Source organism: Chrysochloris asiatica, unplaced genomic scaffold, assembly GCF_000296735.1.
Source record: "Chrysochloris asiatica unplaced genomic scaffold, ChrAsi1.0 scaffold00030, whole genome shotgun sequence".
NCBI lineage: Eukaryota > Metazoa > Chordata > Mammalia > Afrosoricida > Chrysochloridae > Chrysochloris > Chrysochloris asiatica.
Genome location: NW_006408548.1, coordinates 7,991,825 through 8,000,272, shown reverse-complemented (window position 1 = coordinate 8,000,272; position 8,448 = coordinate 7,991,825). Strand labels below are relative to the sequence as shown.

The window sequence follows — 8,448 nt, the reverse complement described above, 5'->3', positions numbered from 1 at the left end:
GGGAGAGCAGCAGCTTCTGGAGTTGCCTGGAGCTGATGACACTGTTTTAAAAGGATGGCTAATGAGGATGGCCTACAGGAATCCATTCTGCCAGAGGCCCAAGGCCATATGTATATGAAAAGGGTTAGTCCAAGGGAAAATAAAAGATTGAACTTGAGTGTTTTAAAAGGTTTCTGTATTTGACTGCCTTATGGATATTGGTTTTTCCTGACTAGTATTGTAAAACAGACATACATGTGTGATGGGAATATTGGGAATTATGATTACAGAGAGCTTGTAAGCCTACCTTCAGGCTATACTTGATTGAATTTGCTAAAAGGGTAGCTAGAGTTTGCCCAGAAAAAATATGGTTTTTGCTTTAAGTCTTTGTACAGCATGGGGCTTCAGGTGGAATTCTAAGCTCCACCCAGAACTTTCAGAATTGGTACATTTGCATTTGTAAAGACATGCAGACCAACCCAGAACTTGGAGACAAGGAGATTCAAGCAGAGAAGAGAAGCAGACAGGTTGGCACTTTGAGTTTCAGAGGCAACATTGCAAGGAAAGTTGTATCATTAGAGAAAATGCTCTTCTTGGACTGAAAATAATTGGAGGAGAATATTGAAAGTATCATGGACTGATGAAAGAACAAACAGATCTGTGTTGGAAGAAGTATAGTCAGAGTGCTCCTTGGAAGCCAGGATGGCCAGACTTTGTCTCTCATACTTCGGACATATTGTCAGGAAAGACAAGTCACTGGAGAAGGAGATCATGTTTGGTAAGGTGGCAGGTCAGAGAAAGGGAGGAGGACCCCCAGTGAAATAGATTGGCATAGTGGCAGCATCAATGAACTCAAATATGGCAGCGATTGTGAAGTTGGCTCAGGACTGGCATTGTGCCATTCTGTTGTGCACGGGGTTGCTTTGAGTTGGAATTTAACAGCAACAATACTGGTGAGCAGTATGCTTGCTGGTGACCACCTGTGTCTATATGTGAGTGGGATTTGGGGAAATGCAGCAATGAAGACATGCTGAACTTGGACATGATCGGTTGGCCCCCATTGACCTTGAGAAGAGATAAGAGGAAAGACTGTCTGGTCTGAAGTTTGGGGAGATGTGTGAACTCCTGAGCCCATAGGCACTGACCTAGCCTGTGGGAGCTAGGGCTGAGAGTGAAGGTGTCAGCTGGTGTGAAGTGCAGGGAGATGTGTGTGAACTCCAAAACTTGCAGCTTGTACCCATTTTATCTAGCTTGGATGACTAGGGTTGAGCTGACCAGAACCTAATCTGGTTAAGACAGAGATATTTGATACTATGAGCAAGTGTCAATTGCTACAATTTGATGAACTGAACTTGCTTATGGATGCAGTTGCTCAAAATTCTAACTGGAATGGAAGATTTTTCAGGTCAAGGAACATGCTTGTCTTGGTGTACTGGATTGATGTTGTTAAGTGTTGGCCAATTTAGATGTTGGCTTTCAAAAATGTGGGTGTCTATAAAAGCATGAAGTTGCTGGCTTACAAGTTTTCATGGGTGTGCTTAGTTTCATAATGAAGGGGACAAAGGAGACTCCCCATTGAATAGTTTCATCTTTTCCAGATGTGTTTGGTGAAAGGGGCTGGGGAATGATACCGTAAGATACTAAGATTTCAATTGTGAGTAATAGTTAGTAGGACTAATTGTCAAAACTGTAATTGTAGAAGATGTATAACTAAAAGAGGGAGTAGTTACCTTTCATTTCAGGAACAGATGATCCATCATTAAAGAAGAGTATGAGTGGAGGAGGTAGGGCTTGATGGCAGATAGGGTAGAGGTGCAATGAATTTTGCCATCAGCAATGCCACAGAATACCAGGCAAAGAAGGTTCAGGACAGAGCTCCAAAACTCTGAACCACATAGGTAGGAATATTTATAAAATTTGAAAGCTTATAGCTGGTGGAACTTGTAGCAGAAGTAAGAAATCACGTACTTTTGAATCTGCTGGGCTTGGCAGCCCAGAGCAGACAACTTAAGTGAGACCAAACAGCAAGACCAAGCAGGAGAAGCAGACCCACCACGGAATAACACCCCGGGAACCTCAGAACAAAGGTAGACAATACACTTGTTGGTTTTGCTTTGTTCTGATTTCTTTTCTTTTTTTTTTTTTTCTTTTTTTGGCATCTGTTTCTTGCCCCCCCACACACACACACACAGAACTGTATGCACACCTCCATTCTGGTGACAAGAGGGGGTGCCAGAGCGAGTGGACACTTGCACCATCACCGCTGGTGGGTTCTTCTGTCACACATGCACACAGATTCTCTCAGCCCAAGAGCCAGCCCAGAACTGTTTTTTAATAGGGAAAAGGCCAGAACAAGGGGTGTGGAGGGGAAAAGAGAGTTTAAAAACAAAACAGGCCAAAAATTAAATTAAATCCAGAGGTTCAGCATAATAACCAACAGTGGAATCTTAAAATTTATCAGACAGCCTTGAAGGCAAGTAAAAGAGGACATTAAAGTCATACTCATATTAGGCTACAGATTTTTTTTTTCCTTCTCTCCCTCCTCTCCATTTTCTATGATTATAGACAACAGTATCCAATCTAGTTTGTTGTTGTTGTTGTTGTTTTATTGTTTTTGTTTTGTTTATTTGCTGTTGCTGTTTTGTGCTCCCCCTTCTACCTTTGGGGGACTCTTTCTCTCCCTATATTATCCAAGGAGAGAAAGCAACTGCTGCCATATAGTCAAGCTACAATCACACTCTATAAAACATCAAAATCCAGGCAAGAACCAATACCAACTGACATAAACCAGGGAGGCAGACAACACCTGTGAAAGTTACTCTGAGTTAAGCAATAAGGAATAGTGAAAAGGGAAGCCCACATCCTGATCACATCTACCTGGAAGCAATCAGAAAGCATAAAAATACCAAAACACACATGTTCAGAAGCAAAATAAAATGTCTGAGACAAATATCCTAGAGGTAGACATGGACTACATTATGGGAGGAGGGAAAGCCTTAGAAATGCCTGAGAAAGAATTCAGAAAAATGATTAGAAAGTGTTTCAAAACACTTTACAATGGAGTTGAGAAAAATAAGGAAGAAGTCAGGAAAGTGCTTCAGGAACAATCAAATAAGATATATATAGCATTGGAAACAATTCAAAACCTACAGAAAGAGATCCAAATGATCAATAATAGAATATCAGAAATAGACAATACACTGAAAGGGCAAAGGAGTAGAATTGCAGAGATGGAAGACAGAACTAGTAAGCCTGAAGACAAATCTCTCAATACCACTAAGATAGAAGAGAAAACAGAAAAAAGATTAAAAAAATCTGAAGAGGTTCTAAGATTCATATTGGATAACTTGTAGAACAATAACTTAAGAATTATTGGCATTCCAGAACAGGAAGAATCACACAAGTCCACAGAGGAAAGAGTTGAAGAATTGCTGGAAGAAAATTTCCCTAACATCCTGAAAAGTGAAAAGATAAACATTCAAGAAGCTCAATGAACCCCAGGAAGGATAGACCCCAAAAGAAAATCACCGAGACATATCATAATCAAGGTCTCCAAAATCAGAGATAAGGAGACACTCCTGAAAGTACCTGGGGAAAACAGAAGTGTTACATACAAAGGCAAATAAGTCAGATTAAGCTCGGATTTCTCAGCAGAAACCATGCAAGCAAGAAGGCAATGGGGAGACATTTAGAAAACCCTGAAAGACAAAAACTGCCAACCAAGAATGTTTTATCCAGCAAAACTATCAATCAAATATGAGGGTGTAATCAAAACATTCCAGGATAGAGTCCACCCGGCAGTTGGTTGCCCCTGTGGCGTATCCCAACTTGCTGCCAGGACCAAAGCTGGCCCTGCAAGTACTGTTCCTGTGGGCTGCCAGACCGACACAATGTGGCAGCTCCACTGCAAGGCCAAGGATGTTTTACAGGGGTTGTCCAGGCAGTCCCAGGTGTGGGAACTCTAGGGCCAAATTGCCGCCATCACCGGGATCGCCCCCAGCAGTCAGCGAATCCTGGTGGGATACCCTCCGGAGTGTCTGGATCTCAGCAATGGGGACACCATTCTGGAGGACTTGCCTATCCAATCAGGCAACATGCTGATCATTGAAGAAGACCAAACCAGGCACAAAACTTCACTTGCATGTGCAAAACATGGTGCTCCTAGTTACAGCAGGGAAACTTTGCCTGTGATTACTAGAACTTCGGTTCCTGCAGACAACTCTTGCCTCTTTGCCAGTGTGTATTATGTCGTTGAAGGGGGAGTTCTGAATCCAGTGTGTGCCCCTGAGATGAGACGCTTCATAGCCCAGATTGTAACAAGTGATCCAGAGTTCTATCCTGAGAAAGAAAAACCAAGACTACTGTGACTGGATCCAAAGGGTTGATACTTGGGGAGATGCTGAGATCTCCATTTTGTCCAAATATTATCAATGTGAAATCTGTGTAGTGGACACACAGATAGTCCGAATTGATCGCTTTGGGGAAGATGCAGGATATACCCAAAGCGTCCTGCTTATTTATGATGGCATTCACTACGATCCACTTTAGCGTAACTTCCCTGACCCAGACACCCCTCCTCTGACCATTTTCTCTTCTAATGATGATATTGTTCTTGTACAAGCACTGAAATTAGCTGATGAAGTAAGGAAAAAGAAACAGTTTATAGATGTAAACCACTTCACCCTGAGATGCATGGTGTGTCAGAAGGGGTTAACTGGACAAGCAGAAGCAAGGGACCATGCCAAGGAGACAGGCCATACCAACTTCAGAGAGGTGTGATCTATGCATGATGAGGGTTGAAGCTTACTACCTCATGGATCCAGAAGGTTCTGGGTATTCCAATAAGCTATTCATAACCCTAAAGAACAAAAGGACAGGATGCTTGAACCACCGTTTTAACTAAAAACCACGAAGACACTGAAATTCCTTGTTAAAATTAAAATTAGTGTGCAAGTTTACAGATGTGTGTCTACAGCGGTGATACCTCTTTCTGCTGAGGTGACAGAATTGATAGTGCTTGCCACCTTCTGACACTAACCGGAAGACTGAGTTTTAGTATTATAAGCTAACACCCCGCAGTATTAAGTTGTCGATGAAAATCCCATCACATTTGGGGTAATGCAGAAGTTCTCATATGAGGCCACTGGACATGCAATGTACCACAGTGTTACCAGTAATTGAATGCTTTTATTAACTCTTAGTTAATAATTTCTAAATTATGAATTGATTCCTCAAATGATGATACACAGAATTGTCAAAATTGATTTTATATTACCGTTTGGTAGACTTTATAAATGTGTACATTAGATGTTACAAGTACATATCAAGCAATTTTTACAAGGATTCAATTGAGAATCTTAACTAAAAACAGGAACTGATGATATCCTGTTATAAGATTTCCAGTGTGTAACAGTGGAATATATGAAGAAAAAGGTGCTTGAAGCAGCTGACTGAAGCTTTAAAAGACCGTTGGCCTCATATTTTAATGCAGTTTAGTTATTGGTCCTTTCTACATTGCATACAATTTTTAAATTAAGCAGGGTAATTTTTAAATGGAAGTTCCTTGAAATTTAAAGTGCCCCCCCCCTTTTTTTTTTTCTCTTGCACATTTGTCTGGAGGGATTTGATTTCCTCCAAATTCTGAAAGGAAAAGAAGCTTATCTAAAATAGTAATGTTTCACTGTGAGTGATTTTGTGTTTTAGAAATCTTCAGCTTACCTAAGCAGTGTTTGTTTTCCTATTGACCTTATCCCTTCATTAATGCTCTCTGGAATAATTTCACATTTCTGCAAATGAGCACTTTGCTATCAGTGAACTTTTACTTTGCTTTTTGAAGAGTTTATATAACTGGGATGATAGTACTGAATGGACTAGTTTCACTTCCAAAAGATGAAAGTTTTAAAATCCTTGCCTTAGTCAGTTTTCTCAGAATTCTGCTTTCTTCCTAATATTAGATGTGTAGCCATTTGCCTGGTGGGCTGTTCTGTAAGGCACCCCCTCTAAAACTTAGCTTCACTATGATCTCTTCCAGATAAAGTTTTCTACCTCTTAATTCTTTGTAAGATCAGGGATGTTAAATTTAGAATTGTTATGTATTTTTCACATAATGTGAAGGGACTTAAAAGTTGTGAAATTATGTTGGCTTTATCTCATTTTTGATTAAGGATCTCACTTAGAAAACTAATGGTATACTTTAAAGCACTCAACTTTCAGCACATCTTGGCAAATGTTTCAAAATTAAGGTTTAGCACTTTCACTTGGTGAAATTATGAAACATGTAAACAATTTAGGGGGAAAGTACCTATAAGGAACAATTCACAAAGTATGCTTGAAATCATCGGATGATGTTTCTTGAGTAACTTTGTGTAGCTGCTTTGAGCATTTTTAAGTTAGTATTGTCAGTATAACTTAAAAATGGCTAATTTTCCATTTTACTGAGCCTTAAAAACAGCACTTAATGTTTGGCAATCCTGTGTGTGCAAATGAACAGCATTTAAAGTCTCTTCACACCTGTCATCTGGTCTAGATGGCTTTTGTATCTTTTATTTCTTCTAGAAGATATTAAATTAAAAACTGTAAATCAAGTGTCACTGGGGCAGCATCCATCAAATTAAGGTTTATGTATCATTATTCATAAAACCTGTCTTCCTTTCTTAAGTAAAAACAACAACAACAACAACAAAAAAACATTCCAGGATAAACAGAAGCTAAGAGATTTTGCCAAAGCCAACCCTGCTATGAAAAACATTCTAAAGGGAGTTCTGTGGACTGAGATATAACAAGAACAGACAACAACCAGAGATTGACATAAGTGGCAGTACCTCCCTGAATTAAATTGACAGAAGGAAGAGTTGAGAAAACAACAAAACTACAAGAACAAACTCAGAGAATCTGGGAGGTCAGCCTATGATCAAAACAATTACAATGTAAAACAAGGTAAACAATTAGGAACAGATGGTGAGAAGATTAGGTAGATTATAGGATAAAATAGACTGCACAAAATAGAGGGAAAAGTTAATGGACTATAAGGTAACCTCAAAGAAAATTAACACTTCACAACCTACCAAGAAAATGAAAATCAAAGAAGAACATGGAAATATTAAAACTATGAGGAAATTCACAGGAAAGAACACAAAAAGCATGAACTCAGCAAAGGAAGACACACAGAACAAAGAAGAAGCAACACCACACAAAAACAAACAAATCATAATGGCAGCAATTAATCCATAACTATTGATAATTACACTGAATATAAACAGATTAAATGCACCAGAGGGTGGCAGATTAGATAAGAAAACAAGATCCTTCAATATGTTAATCTGCAAGAAACACATCTCACACACAGAGACAAAAATAGCTTAAAAGTCAAAGGATGGAAAAAATATATATACCAATATATAATTGCAATAAAAAATGAACAGGAGTAGCAGTACTAATCTCTGATAAAGTAAACTTTAAGGCAAAAAACAGCATAATAGATAAAGATGGACATTATCTGATGATTAAAGGGACAATTGAACAAGATGACATAACCACAATCTATACCTATGCTCCCAGTGAAAGAGCTCCAAAATATATAAAGCAAACTCTAATAGATTTGAAGAAAGAAATAGACAAAACTATAATAATCATGGGTGATTTTAATACACCACTTTCAAAAATGGATAGAACAACCAGAAAGAAACTTGACAATGACACAGAACTAAACATTACAATCAGTCAACTGGACCACATAGATGTGTACAGAGCATTCAAGCCAACAACAGTACAATACACATTCTTTTCCATGCACATGGAACATTCTCCAGAATAGACCATGTCTTAGGCCACAAAACAAACCTCCATCAATTTAAAATATCAAAACACTACAAAAAAATCTTCTCTGACAACAATGCTATCAAATTGGAACTCAACAATAGGAAGACCAAGGAAATACAGTCAAATACATGAAAACTGAATAACACCCTGCTGAAAAGTGACTGGGTAGTAGAAGAAATTAAACGTAAACTCACAAAGTCCTAGAAACAAATGACAACGAAAACACAACATACCAAAATCTTTGGGACATGGCAAAAGCAGTGCTGAGAGGACAATTTATTGCAATAAACAAACATCCAAAAAGAAGAACCAAAATAAACACATTAACACAGCATCTATAACAATTAGAAACAGATCAACCGAGGGTATCTACAGGCATCAAAAGAAAAGAAATAATAAAGATTAGAGCAGAAATAAATGAGCTAGAAAACAGAAAACCTATAGAAAGAATCAACAGGACAAGAAGCTAGTTCTTTGAGGACAAGCAGACCAACCTGGAGTGGCTAGAAGAACAGAAGATACTTCTTGAAAGAATGACCTACAGGAAAAATATAAAACAACATAGGCAGACCAACTGTTACTACAAGAACAAGCAACATGCTTGCCCAGGAAACATCAAGGCAAGTGGTCAGGTCCCCTCAGTGCAAACCC

At 38.8% G+C, this 8,448-nt stretch overlaps 1 pseudogene; it reads left to right on the top strand.

The window, feature by feature from the left end:
* Positions 1–446: 446 nt before the first annotated feature.
* LOC102820984 lies at positions 447–4,758 on the top strand (annotated as a pseudogene).
* The last annotated feature ends 3,690 nt before the right edge of the window (positions 4,759–8,448 follow it).